Consider the following 19,857-nt stretch of genomic DNA (forward strand, 5'->3'; position numbering starts at 1 on the left):
GACAGGAATCGTAACAATATTACTTTAAAACATTAGTTTATAAAAAATTAGTTTTCGAAGGTGGTCACCTACCTTCACCTTGGGGAGAGCGACTTGAACATGCCTTTCAAAAACACTGGCGATGGCTTCGTTTGCCTTAGTACGAAACGTTGCTATAAGCAAAACAGCAATCTTCCTTGTCGGCAGGTAACACACAAAGAATTGCTCGTCAAATACTCCGAAACATGTTTTACCGAGTGTTTAGGGCGCAGGATGCCATGATGTGAAATGACATCTACACCTTCGGATATAGCGCGAGATACTTCCTCTTCGGGTACGAGTTTAGCAAGCTGTCTCACCATGGACAACAGTTCTTCCGATGCCCTCCTCTTTTCGACGGCGAACTTCGGGCGCAGTGAGAGCGCATAATGGACGAACCTTGGGAGATTCAGCTGCAAAGCCGAGTGAACAGGACTCCTCTGAGTTGGTTTTTTCCCCGGTAGACGGCTCCGGAGCTGCTTCTGATGAAGTGTCCACAACCACTTCATTCTCTGCTCGACGAACCATGACAACGCTCGAATCCTTCCATATGCACCCACGGCATCACTGGCGCAACGCAAGCTTGTAGTCATAACTGGTCAGTAGAGCCGCACTTGGCGGTACAGCTCTGAACGTAGGACCTTGCAGATCCTAGACGACTGTCCTGGTGACAAAACGAAGCCTTCCGAGAGATTAACTATTTCTTGCGTAATTTATAAGAATATAGCTCTCCAGGACAATGACACAAAAAGAGAGACGCACATACACAGAGCGCTAACTTGCAACTATTGTTTTATTTGCGATCACACATGCTATATATACAGTAACAGTGGACCGATAAAACCTGGAACATATCATGTTAAGATATCGCACTCCTTATGCACGCGTCATCATCGTTCGCGACAATCTGAACTCGCCAACGTCAAAGTGAAGATTCCGATACTTCTTTAGCTGACAAGGCTATTGAAGCCACACTCACACATTTATCCTTCATTTTTCAATTTCAAAGGCTTCAATGATTTCACGTGCTGTTCTGTCACGGGCTCTAAAGAGAATGCGGGTGTTTTGAAACACAGGGACACAACCAGACAGTGAAGGGCCAAATGACCAGATATAGCTGTTTCTACTTTGTATTTGTGTTCCCTAAGTCTTTCGTTCCCACACCTTCCAGATTGGCCAATGTGCACACACTGTAAAAAATGAGAGCCCTTCTTCACGGAAAATGCAGATGGTATAGCAATGCCGAGCAATTGAGCAAGAATACAACTATTTCCTTATGACGTAGCCTATTCACAGAAGTCATGCTTCAGCACAGTTACCACAGAACCTGTTGAAAGTTGAAAGTTGAAAGTTTATTCATTGCTGAGTACATGAGTACATGAAAAAAAATGAGCTCACATAATATATACAGCGTCAGGAGGTCCTAAAGTAAGAAACTGTCAGGGGGACCTCCTATCGTTAATGGGGTACATAAAAGGTAAGTAACAGCAGCAAAAGCTACAAGTGCGAACAAAAATAAAAAGTGCATTCAACACAGAACAATAAATAGTCAAATCGAAAAAGTTAATTTACCAGAACAACATTATACAAAACTACAAGAATACGTAAAAGCAGGAATTGAAAACGTAGAGGTAATAATGAAAATGTTTTATTACAAATGAACAAGGGGCTCAATTAACAGTATGCTTTTCATGTTATGTTTAAAAGACTGCAATGAATGAGACGACTTAACATGAAGAGGGATATTATTCCAAAGATGAACACAAAAGAAGCGTGCTGTGTATCTACCATAGTTTGATCTGATTTTAGGTAAAAGGAAGTTATTACGCTCTGAAAACCTGGTATTATTGTTGTTGACGAGGATATGGAAAGGAATATTACGAAGTGATATTTCGCGATGAATGAGACGGTATGTGATGAGCTACAATCTATGATAAAACAATTGTTGAATGGGTAGGATTTGAAGATGATAGATAGGTAGAGAATGGCAACGGAATGGGCTAAAAGTCATTAACTTGATCGCCTGGTTTTGAAGACGTTGAAGCGGTTTGAGATGAATGGCGTATGTGTTACCCCATGATGATAAGCAGTATGATAAATGGCTATTAATCTAAGCATGATAAAGTGAGATGAGAACATGAGGTTGAAAAAATGCACGTGTTGTAATGATAATGCGGATACCAAATGAAACCCTTTTTATAAGTGAATTGGCATGACTATTGTATTTAAGATGTTTATCGAGAGTAACACCAAGGAATTTAACATTGTCAGATGCCAGTAAAGTATAATTATCCAGCAAGACAGTTATGGAGGAAGAAACCACAGTTTGTGGGCTATGAGAGAGTACGAAAGTTGTTTTAGTAGGATTAATCTGAAGTTTGTTATTTCTACACCATGAATGCACGTTGTTAAGATCTGCATTAAGTGTGTCTTGAAGTGCGGTGAGCGATTAATGTGGTGAGTAAATGGTCGTGTCGTCAGCATATAGCAAACACTTAGAAAACGTAAGCGTATTAGGTAAGTCATTTATGAATAGTAGAAATAACAACGGACCTAATATAGAACCTTGGAGAACACCGCAGTTAATTTAGTCGATGAAAATTGACCATTAAGATATACGACTTGTGGCCTGTTAGACAAGTAGCTACGAATAAGATTTAGAGTTGGGCCAGTAATACCAAAAGACTCGAGCTTATCCAGAAGAATAGGATGTTCTAGTGTGTCAAATGCCTTTGTTAGATCAATGAATATGGCACCTACAACGAACCCTTCGTCAATAAATTGTTTATGTTATCCGTAAATTTGAGCAATGCTTGTTCCGTTGAATAACCATTCCTAAAGCCAAACTGGTGTGGGGAAAGAAGATTAAATTTGTTCAGATAGTGCATCAGACGACTGTAGATAAGCTTTTCAATGACTTTGCCAAAAAATGGCAAAATGCAAATGGGGCGATAGTTGTTAATGTTATCACGAGAGCCTTTTTTGTACACAGGAATCATTTCACCACGTTTCAACAACTCAGAAATATACCGATTCTGAAAATTCTGTTAGCAATATCTGCAAAAACTAATAATATGTCTGCAGCAACCAGTTTTATTCTAGAAGGCCAGATGGAGTCCAGGCCTGGTCCCGTAACTTTGAGGGAAGAAATTACGTTAAAAACTTCTGAAGAAGAAACCGGGCGAAGGAAGAAGGACTGAGGGCTACGTGGAAGATGGGCTGGAACGCTAAGTGAGAGCGTATTTTGGCACGCGGCAAAATGATCGCTAAAAACATTTGACATATCAGCTTCGGTAGGGTATTCCTTGTCTTCGTAAATTATTTTTTTAATGCTGGCATCGGACTCCCTAACATTCAGAAATTCTTTAATTAGCTCCCAATTACGTCGAGTATTTGTTCCGTTTTCAATTATTCGCCGTTCATAATATTCCCGTTTTGCACGTTTGAGGACGCTAGAAAGAATGTTGCTATAATTTTTAAATCTAGCTCGCAAAGATGCGTTGAAAGGCTGCAATTTCACCTTTTTGTGAAGATTATTTTTCTTTATTATTGAGCGCAGCAGCGCATTTGTAATCCATGGATTCCTAGGAGACGAGAATGTGTGCTTATGGGTTACATGGGTTGTGCAATCGTTAATGTAATTCGTTATAGTTGATAGAAAAATCGAATATGCCTTCTCAGGACAATCTTCTCGAAAAACGTTATTCCAGCATGTGTCATGCACTTTTCGTGCAAATAAAGCTTCATTGAAGGAATTTTTTGTATATTGACGGTGCTGTGCACGTTTTCCGGTACCAAGGACGAAGAACAGGGGATAATGATCTGTAATGGAATAATAGATCACTCCGGTGGTGTAATCAGAGGTTGATGATGAAAATATGTGGTATATTAACGTGCAAGAACCGGCAGTGTCACACCTATTTGTAACATCAATTAAGGAAGAGAAACCATAGCTAAATAAGCAGTTGATATAATCAGAGCACGATTGACAGCTAGGAGGAAGTATGTTTATATTGATGTCACCACAAATGATGATGTTCTTATTTTCATTGGTTAAGAGATTAAGTATTTTTTCTAGCTGTGAACAGAAGTCCGAATAAGATGATGACGGGGAACGATAAATGGATGCCAGGATTGTAGGCCTGTTATTGAGCGGCAAGACATTCCGGTCGAACTCTAACCATACAGACTCGCACAATAAATTTCGGAATGAAAGATCGAGACGACGGGTGTACGCAATCGACGAATTCACAAAAATAGCAGATCCGCCACTTCTCTGATTTCCACGGTAACTATGTTCACTGGTGTACCCTGGCAGATCAAATAGATTGCCATCTACCTGTGTCAGCCACGTTTCCGACAAACAGATGATTGAAAAGTTATGGTCAAGTATAGAAAGAAAGTTGATCAGATCATCGTGATGCCTACGAAGACTGCGAATATTGCAATGAAGGAATGAAAATTGAGGTGGTTTATCATGGAGCAATGCTTTCGTTTTGTCACACGAGAACATGCCTCTGTTCATGGTAGAAACACGAAAGAAAAAAAAAGAAAAAAAGGATGTGCAGGCGCACTGATTATGTAAATATGGCCAGGACGTTTGCGTTAGAAATACGATAAACACGACTATTTTCAGTCTTTCTGGCCTTAATCACACAATTTTCGGTCCAGAGGAATCGCCACCCTTTAGCCTTCTTCAATTCGAGAGCTTGCGTGAAAAGACGCTTGTTATCTGGCGTGAGATGATCATTCACAAAAAAAGGTGAGTCACTGCTTCGCGAAAGACTAATTGCAGAAGTGGCGAGTTTAGCTTTCCTCGCTTTACTAATGAATTCCGTTCGCTTCGATCTCGAGCAGAAACGCGCGATGATGATCTTGTCTTTTTTCGTGGGGACACGATGAGCGATGTCAATGTCAGAAGGTACAACAGGACAACCAATATTTTTACCAATAGCTTGTATTAAAGCCAGGCAATTTTCACCTTCCGTGACGGAAACACCTTTGATTTCTACGTTATTGAGGCGTGAATACTGCTCGAGTGACGTAAGACGTTGAGACAGCTTCGCGTTTTCTTCTTTCAGAAACTTATTTTCCTTCAAGATGGTTTCATTCTGAACTTTCACGGATTCATACAGTCCATTAAACATGCTCAGACTTTCTTGCATTGATGCCAATTCAGCACGTAGTGTTGCTATATCTTTCGCTAGCTCAGCACACGACGGCATCTTGAAAAAAAGCACGAGACACTGATGGCAACAGGGCAGCGGCTAAGAAGGATTAGTAGATGCAAAAATTTATGTGACAAACCTGTACGAAGTGCAAGGACGAAATTAGTTGCTTGTCCGCTGCCGCAACCCTTGCTGCCAAATGACGGGCTGGCACACAGGACAACCACTTTTGTAGGCAGTCCGGCTGATGAAGTCACTCCGATAGGCGTCACTTCACTTCACCAGAGTGTTGATAGCAGCAGGCGCGAGTTGTGACGTGAACAGGATAGCTGACGTCACTTCAGTCGATGCCACTTGAAGCGAACAGTCCGTCGATGGCCGTAGGCGTGAATTGCAACCTGTACGAAGTGCAAGGACGAAATTAGTTGCTTGTCCGCTGCCGCAACCCTTGCTGCCAAATGACGGGCTGGCGCACAGGACAACCGCTTTTGTAGGCAGTCCGGCTGATGAAGTCACTCCGATAGGCGTCGCTTCACTTCACCAGAGTGTTGATAGCAGCAGGCGCGAGTTGTGACGTGAACAGGATAGCTGACGTCACTTCAGTCGATGCCACTTGAAGCGAACAGTTCGTCGATGGCCGTAGGCGTGAATTGCAACCTGTACGAAGTGCAAGGACGAAATTAGTTGCTTGTCCGCTGCCGCAACCCTTGCTGCCAAATGACGGGCTGGCGCACAGGACAACCGCTTTTGTAGGCAGTCCGGCTGATGAAGTTACTCCGATAGGCGTCGCTTCACTTCACCAGAGTGTTGATAGCAGCAGGCGAGAGTTGTGACGTGAACAGGATAGCTGACGTCACTTCAGTCGATGCCACTTGAAGCGAACAGTTCGTCGATGGCCGTAGGCGTGAATTGCAACCTGTACGAAGTGCAAGGACGAAATTAGTTGCTTGTCCGCTGCCGCAACCCTTGCTGCCAAATGACGGGCTGGCGCACAGGACAATCACTTTTGTAGGCAGTCCAGCTGATGAAGTCACTCCGATAGGCGTCACTTCACTTCACCAGAGTGTTGATAGCAGCAGGCGCGAGTTGTGACGTGAACAGGATAGCTGACGTCACTTCAGTCGATGCCACTTGAAGCGAACAGTCCGTCGATGGCCGTAGGCGTGAATTGCAACCTGTACGAAGTGCAAGGACGAAATTAGTTGCTTGTCCGCTGCCGCAACCCTTGCTGCCAAATGACGGGCTGGCGCACAGGACAACCGCTTTTGTAGGCAGTCCGGCTGATGAAGTCACTCCGATAGGCGTCGCTTCACTTCACCAGAGTGTTGATAGCAGCAGGCGCGAGTTGTGACGTGAACAGGATAGCTGACGTCACTTCAGTCGATGCCACTTGAAGCGAACAGTTCGTCGATGGCCGTAGGCGTGAATTGCAACCTGTACGAAGTGCAAGGACGAAATTAGTTGCTTGTCCGCTGCCGCAACCCTTGCTGCCAAATGACGGGCTGGCGCACAGGACAACCGCTTTTGTAGGCAGTCCGGCTGATGAAGTCACTCCGATAGGCGTCGCTTCACTTCACCAGAGTGTTGATAGCAGCAGGCGCGAGTTGTGACGTGAACAGGATAGCTGACGTCACTTCAGTCGATGCCACTTGAAGCGAACAGTCCGTCGATGGCCGTAGGCGTGAATTGCAACCTGTACGAAGTGCAAGGACGCAATTAGTTGCTTGTCCGCTGCCGCAACCCTTGCTGCCAAATGACGGGCTGGCGCACAGGACAACCGCTTTTGTAGGCAGTCCGGCTGATGAAGTCACTCCGATAGGCGTCGCTTCACTTACCAGAGTGTTGATAGCAGCAGGCGCGAGTTGTGACGTGAACAGGATAGCTGACGTCACTTCAGTCGATGCCACTTGAAGCGAACAGTCCGTCGATGGCCGTAGGCGTGAATTGCAACCTGTACGAAGTGCAAGGACGAAATTAGTTGCTTGTCCGCTGCCGCAACCCTTGCTGCCAAATGACGGGCTGGCGCACAGGACAATCGCTTTTGTAGGCAGTCCGGCTGATGAAGTCACTCCGATAGGCGTCGCTTCACTTCACCAGAGTGTTGATAGCAGCAGGCGCGAGTTGTGACGTGAACAGAATAGCTGACGTCACTTCAGTCGATGCCACTTGAAGCGAACAGTTCGTCGATGGCCGTAGGCGTGAATTGCAACCTGTACGAAGTGCAAGGACGAAATTAGTTGCTTGTCCGCTGCCGCAACCCTTGCTGCCAAATGACGGGCTGGCGCACAGGACAACCACTTTTGTAGGCAGTCCGGCTGATGAAGTCACTCCGATAGGCGTCACTTCACTTCACCAGAGTGTTGATAGCAGCAGGCGCGAGTTGTGACGTGAACAGGATAGCTGACGTCACTTCAGTCGATGCCACTTGAAGCGAACAGTCCGTCGATGGCCGTAGGCGTGAATTGCAACCTGTACGAAGTGCAAGGACGAAATTAGTTGCTTGTCCGCTGCCGCAACCCTTGCTGCCAAATGACGGGCTGGCGCACAGGACAACCGCTTTTGTAGGCAGTCCGGCTGATGAAGTCACTCCGATAGGCGTCGCTTCACTTACCAGAGTGTTGATAGCAGCAGGCGCGAGTTGTGACGTGAACAGGATAGCTGACGTCACTTCAGTCGATGCCACTTGAAGCGAACAGTCCGTCGATGGCCGTAGGCGTGAATTGCAACCTGTACGAAGTGCAAGGACGAAATTAGTTGCTTGTCCGCTGCCGCAACCCTTGCTGCCAAATGACGACAAAGACGACACTCTAATAAGACGACAAATACTACTCCGTGTTCAAAATACAACAATTTTTTTCGGGCAAGGCGTTCTTACGTATTCTATACGTTATTGCAACTAATACAAAAACGTTTGTATTGTTCCCACAACAGTCTGCTGTATTGCATGCCGCAGTATGCCGCACCACAGCTGTTCCATGCAGCCTGCTTACAAAACATAGCAATGGAGGATTTGATTTATGTTTTGCGTGCCTGTGAATAATTTGTGTTGTTTGACGGAGAGTTTTGTTGGTTGGAGATGCTGTTAATTTAGTTTTTGGGCACACCTTCATCTGCAAGTGAACACAGGGTTCATAGAATGAGTACAGCGTACTATATGTGTTGCACAGGTAGCATGATTTTGTGGAATGAATGCAGTCATTCATGGCTTTATCCCTAAAGTACCTGCTTGTTAAGTAAGTACACTACACCAAATTGAACAGGAGTATAGTTGAACTGGACCTTATACAAAGAACACAAGAAGTGCGTGTGCAGCAAACAAGGGCACAAAGAGCACATGACTTGTTTATAGAGCTGATCGCGGCACTGAAACGACGAAGATAGGACAGGCCGAGCATACACAAGCCTGTCCCATCCTTGTGATTTGAAGTGCTACGCTGAACTTTATGAAACTGTTACACCAACAATGCCAAAAATTTACCCGCGCTAAGTTCTTAATACATCCTCACTTTCTCCATTTTGCAGATTTTTTTTGTTGAGCCAATCTGTACACGCAAAGATGTTCCAAACTACGTGTGAAATAATAAGTGTAAAAAAATTACTTGGACTTGCAACTAATAAAGTTATATAGAAGTGTTCCCACCTAAGCAAATTGCAGCTGCAGCATATGTTGGCAACAGGTCAGTGAAGGTTGACCAGTCATTTAGCAATATACCTGCTCGTGAACATGTTGTTTTTGCAAGTTATTGGCTGACGACAAATAAACCAATATTCCAAATCTCCCCCCCCCTCCCCAATTTGTCTCCAAGCCACTTTCAAGTACTGTTTATATAGAAGCTACGCCTTATTGTCCAGCAGTTAAACTCAGTCTTGAAACGAGCTACACTGGTGGCAATAGCAGCATCCCCCCTTTGCAGTCTTTAAACCTCTGAACTATTTCTGCCCATTTTGCCAATAGGAGTGGCGTTGCAATACCCCATTGTACTTTGTAAAAGACTATGCTTCGATCACGCGCAGATGTGCGGTTCGTGAACGTATATCCCAAGGTATACCGAAAAGCACTGAATATTTGAGTGAGGTCATCGGTTAAATAAGAAGCGAAAATCGCGACGCAACTTCCATGGGCAAAACAAAAGATAAATGGTCACCGCAATTTAAAACAACGTAAAGAGGATGTTGCTTAAGTTTTCCATGCAACATGTTCTGACACAGAGCTTGTTGAACGCTGCTTAGTGACAAGATATAGCTGCAAGCTGAACAATTTGACTATGCAATCTCATGTACAAATCTTGCTAAGAAGCGCAGCCACTATAACAAAGAACACACAACACAAGCGCTTAAGCGCTGTAAGCGCTTGTGTTGTGTGTTCTTTGTTATAGTGGCTGCGCTTCTTAGCAAGATGGATCCTTACCAACTGGCCCGATACAATTGTTCATGTACAAAGTTGAGAAAATAGAAACTTCTGTATTGACGGTCCATTCGTTACCATATTTCAGCTTCAAAAAACCCCAGCCTTCTATCTATAAATGTTTACAAGAAAATATGTGACCAGCAGACTGGTTTAACTTAGCACACTTATTGCCAGCATATACTGAGAACGCTACCTTCATAGATGGCAAAGCTTTCATGTCATTTTGTTATTAATTGTTGTGCAAGGTCAGAGTAAACAATTCACAGTTAAGCTACTGAGGGTAGTTTGTGCGTATGCAGTGTGCTGCGTTATCTTGCAGATAAGGGAGTCATACATGCTGCAGCATGCCTAATGAACAATGAAATACACTACTACACGCTTCTTTGAGCACAACTTTCGGAGATGTATTCAGAAACATAATTGTCATAAGTGCTGGAAGCCCGCTTATCAAACGGTGTGCATAGCCCATAAACAGCTCCACTTGGCTCCTTTCTGAATGTCTGAAAAGAAAGTACAAAACGACTATTATAGCAGCAGCAATGTTCAAATTTTAAACCACTATGGTGTCTACTACATACATCACCTCTGTTCACACCACTATTTCATGAATCACAAAAGCAGACGGTATTTCTGGACAAGGACAGGTCACATGCAGAACAAGCAGGATGATGCTACGAAGACCTATTGCTATAGTAGACAACGACTCAACGTTAAACGCACTATATTTGAACTGCAAAAGAAATCATAGACTAGCATAACAAATTCTGTTTAATTAGTGCCGTGGCAGTTACGTTACCTGTAACTAATAACACCATGGAGAGTTATGTGGGGCGAACAAAAGAATTTTGCATTATATTATGAAATCTTACACAAGACAAAGCGCACTGTAGAGCACTGCAAAGGGCTACGTGCGGCAGGCAACATATTGTAACGGCACCTTTGGAGCGAGAAACAAGAGCTTTGAGATAAGAGGATCAGGACTTTGTTGTCATTTACGTACCCTCCACCCATCCAACACTCTGTAACTGTGCGTAACAGAGTGCTGGACAGATACACGTCGCCTTTTTCATAACATCATGGTGGCCCCGCCGCGGTGGTCTAGTGGCTAAGGTACTCGGCTGCTGACCCGCAGGGCGCGGGTTCGAATCCCGGCCGCGGCGGCTGCATTTCCGATGGAGGCGGAAATGTTGTAGGCCCGTGTGCTCAGATTTGGGTGCACGTTAAAGAACCCCAGGTGGTCTAAATTTCCGAAGCCCTCCACTACGGCGTCTCTCATAATCATATAGTGGTTTTGGGACGTTAAACCCCACATATCAATCAATCATAACATCATGGTGGAGGTATTAGCCTGATTAAGACAATGAATAATGCATCAACACAAATGGTGAGGATTAAATAAAGAATCGGGTATACATAAACTTTTCATCAGGTATACATCTCAACACATTCATTACAAATCCTCAACTTTACCAAATGCTTCTATTGTAATGATACTGGGTGCAAAACTTAAGCTGCAGAGGACAAGGCATTTAGCAGGGGTCTGGCTGCTGAACAGATTTATAACACTATGTCCATGGTGCTAAAATTAAGCGATTCGACTAGAGGACATCCATTTACCAGAGCAGCAAACAGTATCAAGGTTACTGCCACGACTTAGACAAATGATTTTCGTTCAAACATTCAAAACAACCTAATCCTAAAAAATTTTGACTGGCTCCAAAAACAAACTTTCTTTATTAATTTAATAAATTATTATTTAATTATAAATTATATATTTCTTATTATTTATTATTATTGTGCTTATTATTTTTATTATTAAGGGGGGCTCATTCAAGCCCCCCCTTATCATCATCTTAACTTCTGTCATAATAAGACAACTGGCATGTAGTGTTTGATAGAATTTCAAGATATGGACAGTAAGCCTTTTTTCTCAATTTATAGCTCACCTTTTACGTTTATGCTTTAATGACTGTCTCATCAGCCAAAAAACCCAGGGTAAAATGTGTGAAGGTGTCTTCAACTTTTAGAGTCAGAAGTATTTTTAAGTCTTAGAAAATACCCTTAGAACAAACAATGTAAAGTTATTCTACAAGAAATAATCACTCTTATAAAAATTATGCAAAAAACACTGTATTTTGCCATGTTTTATTTGACTGATATGTGGGGTATAACGTCCCAAAACCACCATATGATTATGAGAGACGCCATAGCGGAGAGCTCCAAAAATGTCGACTACCTGCAACATTTCCGTCTCCATCGGAAATGCATCCACTGCAGCCTGGACTCAATCCCGCGACCTGTGGCTGATGGGCAAGTACCATTTCGCAATGGTTCCTCACTACCAACATTAGCATAAATTGAAACAAAAATTAATTTGTTACCATAACTATAAAATTTTGCTGACAAAGAAACGAAGACTGTGGTAAAAGCATGAAGCAACAATCATATGTCAGTTATTTTTCTCCCATAACTCACTTTCTGAGCACATAGTTCAAAGGCCTCTGCTGTATCAAAAATTTTCCCCCAAAAATAGTGCTGGAAGAACTTCGTCCCAGATTGAGGCATCAAAGCGCCAGTTTCGGAAAATATTGCAAACGGTCAAGAAACCACTTCACTGACAAACATGACAAAACTATGAACTCGCAAATACTTACAGGTTAATGCTCAGTCACAGTTTTTGAGGCATCCCCATGGCTAGTGTGTGACCATCTGTACTGCCTTCTGGCTGCCTTTGGATCAGTTTTTGTAAAATGTCTGCCGAGAACACGAAAACATTAGAACCAATTCACCTTTTCTAGCATGCCCCATGTAACACAACTTGACTTTCTCGGCCACATGAGGTAGCAGTCTCAAAAGCATGCTAACAGCTGCTGTTTTATGTATGTATATCTAATACTCCAATAGCAGGCTCCAAAATAATACCGAGTCATTGTTAAGCAAGAAGTCTAATAGAAGAAAACAGAAACAACATTTTAAACTAGACATAAATTTAACTTCTTATTACTCACTCAATAACGTATTTTCCTTACGCATTATATGCATATATGTTGAAAAGCCTGGGCTTGCAAATATGTCCGCAGGTGAGTCAGGACAATTGAAATGCCAACTAACAATGAGAAGGCAGACAAGCGGAACATATAAGACAGTTAACCAGAGGCCCATCATTAAACCTATCTTTATATCACGACGTAACTACATGCCAAAATTCGAATCATGCAGTTTCGTACAAGCACAGAAATGAAGAAATGCATCTAATCGTTGAGGCTTGGCATAGTGACTTGTGATAGTGCATGTGTGAGCCAACCATTGAATAACTCAACGAAGAAATCAAATGCTGAGCAGTTATCTCTCACATAAACCAACAAGCATGCCATCTTGATCGATATCTCCACTTGCCTTGTTTCGTCTCTAGCTTAATGTCAACTTTTTCGGTTAGTGTTTGCAGTGTCTTGACTACTCTCTAAAGTCCATGCTTGCATGCCCTGCCTTTTAACATGAATACCAACCTACTAAGCCGCTCACCTCTCCTATTTGAAATATGTATAAAATCTAGAATTACCACTTTGTTCACTTGATGTAACAAAATAATGGGGTTCTGAATGTGAATGTTGATTCAAAAGCACTAAAGCCTCTAGCATGTTTGCCTCCTTCAAAAGTGAAACTGCTGCCCTAAAGATCAAATCCACTCAGTGCGGGAGTTGTTCACATAAGCAAGGTAAGATAAATCTTAAGACTATAAAAAGAGCTCTAAGTAAAAGCAAGACAGGCAACTAGCAAGGAGCCACATATTATCCGGCCTAGAATCTTTTCTGGGAACCTAGAATACTGTGGCGCAGGTCATGCACCTCGGCAACTGTTCAGCTTTTCTGTCTGAACCAAAGCTTAGTAGAGTCAATATTCATATCTACAGATTGCTCTCAAAACAGCAGTTAGGTTGTCAAAAAAATTCAAAAGACCGAAAAAAGCTCCACAGCTAATAAATTATTAAACATTAAATGATGCATGTACACCCAAAACACTATTTTAGATGTGCCGGTTGAATAGGTATTATGTTAACAAAGCAGCGAAAAATGAACTGCCAGCTATGTAGTTGCAAGAGGGGAGAAAGAAGATGGCTCTAGTGCCATGAAAAATCTATGAAAGTACTATCAACAGGAGAAGCTTGTTAGATGTTGAATCCGAAACAAATGTGAATACGCTACGTCGGTACTTAACGCTTGAAATTAGACTGGTGACTGGATAGGTCGGAATGCGAAGTGCAGTATGGAATATTTCTTTCAAAATTACATTCGCAGACAAAGTGAGAATTTAGCTTCATCGAAAATTTCGTGTTCCCCAAGCATCACTGTTGATGGTACATATTGAACATGCAGAATATTTTATATAATGAATACATAAATATTGACAGAAGCTGCAGACTATTTCACAGATGGGCATTGCAAAATATAAATCAACAAAGCCATGCAGTGCATAAACTGACCATTCGTAATTGAAATGTAAACACCTACTAAACAACCCCACCGTATGAAATTTAAGATAACTGCCAAATTGTAAAATGTGAGCACATTGCCACAAATATTGTGTTCACATGACGAAATGATGAATTCACAGGCAATAAAACACACATTGTAGCTGTTTTCAGTTTCTCACTCGGCTTCTCCATCGTTCTCATCGTGAAGAGGGGTGCGCACACGTCACCATCATGACTACCGTTCAATGGCAGCAAAGCATGACGTCACTGCTTTTGCAATCAACAGGCAACCTTCAATTAAACAAGGCCTCGTTGATGTGCCACTGTGCTATATCGGCATGGCGAGGAAGTACTGTGCAAGGCATGGGTGAGATAAACAGATATGCAGCACGTCTCACAACGACACAAGTTATACGGCGTAATTTTAAGGCTAAAACAATCTTTCACATTGCAGAGAGAACCAACCGACAGTCAGTTCAAAATCACATCACTTTGCTGGCGAAGAGTATACACTGGTAAGGCATCAAGGGGTCACCATAATTGATTTTCAAAATGAATTGTCTGTGATACTCACACAATGCGATTGCTGCAGCACTCTGTATGAATCAGCAAGATGGTCCGGAAGGTGATAAAAAAGAAAGACAGAGCCAAAGCTGCCTATTTGTACTTTGAGAGAATATAAAACACACTGTGCAAGGAATTACTTTTGCAGGCATATCCCTATATGGTATGAAAGTGATAATTAACATCCCTAGTCTATGCAACATAGGAATGCCTAAAATTGTTTGCAAGAACTTTACTGTGGTGGCTGCACTGTCTGTGTTGGGCAGAAGCAGCCGGCCCGTGGCTCTCAGGCGTCTGATTTGTTCGTTGAAAAGAACTTGTGGCTCACATCCTTGTAGCACTGCTTTTGGGTGGCGCTTCCTGCGATAACAAAACTGGCACAACACGATTATGCTCTGTAAATACTCACATGAAATCCACATATGTGCCTTTAAAAACTTTTCAGCTATAGACTGATCCACAGCAATATTCGCTTCTGTTATAATGGGGCACCTTATTGCTTTCCCTGGCCAGGCATCTTGTTTTCACCTATGAGACAATCCAGCAGAAGTTAAGCTTTAGTTGGAGAGGAAGCAGTTGAAAAGCATAAATAAATATACAATATAAAAATCGAATAATTTTGCGTGATATATGAAATTATGATTCTTGTAATGACCCACCACGAAGACATGAGTGAGCAAGCTGTGACGTTAAGGTGTCACAAAATAATGGCGTTTCTGGAAAATGTCATAAACAGCTAGGTAATTCTGCTATTGAAATGCGCTGTTACACTGACTCTGTAGTTGAAAGTGCCTGCTGAATCTACTCGATTGCATTTAGCAAACCTGTGTAATGATACTGACAGGCATAAAAAACCCAATTCTCACTTAGCTGCCCCCATCACAGCATCATGCTGCTTCACATAAGGGTTCCTGGTATGCAGAATACAGATGCATGAACTTTCTGCTTTGTGACTATGTCGTACCACAATGAACGTGATCGACATCTGCTCGAACTACGTGAGCAGCTGAAAAATGCTCCATTGTGCAATTATCTGTAACAATGCAGTATTGCCAGCTACTAGTCGCTTCACCGTACATCCACAACAAATTTTGGCACCAGCAAGGTATCGCATTGTATACAAGCGTGTGACCACATTATTCAGTGCTACCAGCTGCATTCTCTATTTTAATATCTAGATGCATAGAACGTGCACGCAGTAGCCAATAATTGCGCCAAGTAGAAGAGTTCATTTTAGATATTCTATAAAATTCATAGACAAGAATAAGGCACATAACTCAAGCCTGTTGTTTAGCATCATAAGTGAAAGTGTGCTTGCAAACGTATACAGAAAAATTAGCAACCATGAAAAATGGTAAAAACTAGGTTTATGTTTGGCAGAAACAAATCGCACACAGTAAAGACAGACCAAGACACTGCAATGATAAAGTTGTAAGTTTCACAGTGGGTCACTATTCTTCACACTATGCATGCATTTACAAGAAAGATAACAATGCTTGCTGCAAGAAACAATAACGTTTTACAGTTTTTGCAAAATTCCACTTGCCGGTATCCCATTCTACAGAAAGGCAACACTTTGCGAAACCAAGTCACGTTTTCAAACGAAATGCACTCGCCCTAATGACAAATAGGTGAAGTACTCTTCTACAGCATGATTTATTGGAACTAAAAACCATGATAACAATAATTTTTGTTATAGCTAGCAAGAGCCTTTCTACTGTTGTTTATGTAAGTAATTTTATCTCAATGGGAGGTAACAAGAATAAGGGCCACATATTAATGAGCACAAAAACACAATGACTGGTTGTGCAGCAATTCCCAGATATGATCATTCATGGAAACCATTGCACTTCTCCCTCAAATAAAGGTTGCACATAATTAACACTTTGGCATGAATAATGGTAAGTTGGTAGGTAGCATACATCCTGATGTTACTCTGTATATCCTCTCTTATTTTTCAATATTTTCACTTCGACATAACTAGCTCAAAAAAACATTCTTCTACAATATATGGAACTTCGTGCAATACCTTTGAGTTAGCCACAGATGCTGAATAAGCACCTCTTATAGGATGCTCGGCCCACCATGTGGTCAGCACTGCACAGTTCGTCAGGGCACTTCTGTTTGCTACTTGCAGTACACAGCAAAAAACTTAGGCATTCAAGCAAAAACAAAGCAAGTATGGCAGCAGCATTTCGTCCTTTGGAGATAGAGAGGGGGAGGAGTAGTGCAGCATTGTTCTTCATAAGCTACACATACATGCATTAACTGCTTTAGTTTGGCGCATAAACAGTATAAATAAGTGAAAATGGTTCGAGGAGACAAGCAGCCACATATTTGAAATCCTCCAAAGAAGTCAGAAGCACTCACTGGGGATTCTACAGTATATATTCTGTGTCATCTACAAAAAGTATGCAAAGTGCTGAATTTCACTTACCCTTGCATGCTATTAAGCCAATGTGAAACGACAACGTATTGCACTCGCTTCGCTGCCCAGTTGGTGTTTCCGAAAGTTTCTGAAGTTGCACAGACAGCAAAGAGGTCTGGTCAAATTTAAGCATACCCATTTCATCAAGCACCGCTGGCTTCAACTCCAAGTGACAGCAGCAAATGAGGTCATCTAATAGTGGCATGCGACTAATGCTAAGTACCTAAGCATTTGAATAAGAAAATGCAAGTATACTTCAGTTGCATGCTCGATTTTTATTGTTAATTCTTTTACGTGTCACCTTTTCTCTTATGCTGGATATTGAGATAAAGGCAAAATATTTTTTAAATATAGTATTACAATATGTTTACGAGCAACAATCATACTACATTATACCAAGTAGTGCTTGTGATATTACTGCAAACATTCAGAGCAATGTCAACGGCATCTCTCAGAGACGTTCACAGTCTTTCATTGAGCTGCAGTTAAAGGTGGCAGCCACTAAATGAACTTTGAACCCCTTCATTCAGAAACCGAGTGAGCTGCTTTTCTTCAAAAAAACTTGCGGGCGCAAGGTGCAGACATTGACAGAAGTAGATACACCCCCAGCAACGGGGACTATACCGCTCAGAGTTGATGTGCCGGCACTCTTGCCAAATCGTTACAGCGAAGGCAGCTTCTTTGTCCCTTTTCGCCTTATGAGCTTGGGAAGCGCCCGTGCTAACGCGCTGTGCATCCCTCGGGGTTGCTCCAATCAGGCGATCCCTTCCATAAGGTGTTTCCGTTTTGTTTTTTTATAATACATTTTTTTGTGATAGCCAAATAGCGAGAGCCGCGATGCGCCACAGCATAGGTCACTGGCGCTCAACTGAGACGAGAAAATCACTAACGGACACTGCGAAAATAGCGAGAGCCAAAAGGACCACAAACTGAACGTAACGTAAGCAACTAGTGCCGGACAAGACCTGCAAGCGGAAAAATAAACGCTGCCGGCAGAATATGCCACGCTGTTATTTAAAAGTTCATTATTGCAATCAGATACAGCATAGCTGTCACACTCCTGCTAATCAAAGTGGCTTGTTTATCTACACGGAACACTCAAACTGAAATTCGGTCGTTTTGCCTGATAACGCAACTGCAATAAAAAGGACGGGATGCGCAGTTTCGTCAGTCACTCACCCGGGACGTAGAAGAATTTTCGTCAACTATAGCACAATGCGTACTTTAACACGACATGTGACAGCAGTTATCAAGCCCACATCGCTAAGCCCCTGGTAACCAACTTCACGATCAGAGGCACGCGACACCGTTGCACAGAGTTCACATGTACGCCGAAACCACGCGCACGCGAAAAAAAACCGCTTTCAAGCCTCTGTGCGACTTCGAAGCAGCGTAAACATTCAAGGCATGAGCATTTTGTCGGCAGTCGAAGAAGCCGAAGGCGGGGAAAACTCATGAGAGCAGTAAGATAAGACTTACTTGATAGCAAAATTCACAAAGCTTGTTCGCTGGTCAGCCTGGCGTGAATGCTACGACACAAGCAGTGATGTTAACACCTTGCGCAAACTTCTGGTGGCATACTATCCGACTTCACGCAACCACAGGTTAGCCGATCAGAATAGGACAACGGTTACACGTCTTGGTGTCGCGAATCGCCGTTGAACATGGTCGTTTCTAACGGGTTCTTCACCGCGAGGACTGTTCACTCGACCGTAGACCGGAACGGACGTGTTTTTCCACCGCTCCTCCCAGTCCTTTGACGCTTCCATGGGTTTTGTCCACGGCGCTCTCGTTGAACAGACCTACTTCGGACCTTCCGGTGAGGACTTTCACAGTCAAGCCTGTTTAAAGTGTTTCGAAATCTGGAAGTACTCTTCCCAACAACTTTCTGGTCACCAGGCATGGCCGATGCATCAGCGTCTCCGTGACAGCGTACCGACACCGCTGCAACTTTCGGCGCTTGGCCGCGTTCGTGTGAATGCCGAGCGCGTTGCAGTGACATTCGGTGTGTGTCTGATCTACAATGCTTAGGCATGGCTTCTCTGGTTTCTACCATCGAATCAGCAGCAATAGATGCTGCGGACACAAGCGAATATCCAGTGGATCCGGACGATGGTTCTTGGTTCACTGCTACCCGCCGACGCAAGCCAAAGACCGCAATGAATTCCGCACCCGAGCCCTTGCCTGCCGAAAATCAAGTGACCCCGCGGCCGTCACCCCTACCTGTGGATGACTTCAAGGTGATCTTCCTACCACAGGGAGGCTTTCGCCTCAGTGAATGGGCACATCACATGTTGGCATGCGCCATCTGCATGACTGCTGGGCTGCCAGGAGAAACAGTCAACAAGCTCCTTTTTTGCATCCAAGGGGAACGCATTATAGCCATCGCAAGCACACTAGACGAAACTATTGCTACAAAGTTGCAAGCCGTCACTGCACTAAATCTAGGGTCGCAGAGATATGAAATGCAAGCCCCTCCTGACAATTCTTGTAAGGTAGTCATCATCGGCCCCGAGAAGAATACTTCACCCACCGAACTCCTCGACAACATCTACGCACCTGACGCCGTAGTCTTGCACGCCTGAATTTGGAATCCACAAACACGGCGTTGATAACCTTTACAGGCCTTCAAGTTCCACGTTACGTTTACTACTACCACGCGGAATACCGATGCTACATTCACCGACCTCGCAAACAAGTTTGCACAATCTGCCTTGCACTTGGACATCGGGCAGACGTGTGTCCAACCCCGACAAAACGCCGATGCCAAGCATGTGGAGTTGAGACACCAGCGCCGGAG

This window comes from Rhipicephalus microplus, unplaced genomic scaffold (assembly GCF_043290135.1).
Source record: "Rhipicephalus microplus isolate Deutch F79 unplaced genomic scaffold, USDA_Rmic scaffold_12, whole genome shotgun sequence".
NCBI classification, from domain to species: Eukaryota; Metazoa; Arthropoda; class Arachnida; order Ixodida; family Ixodidae; genus Rhipicephalus; species Rhipicephalus microplus.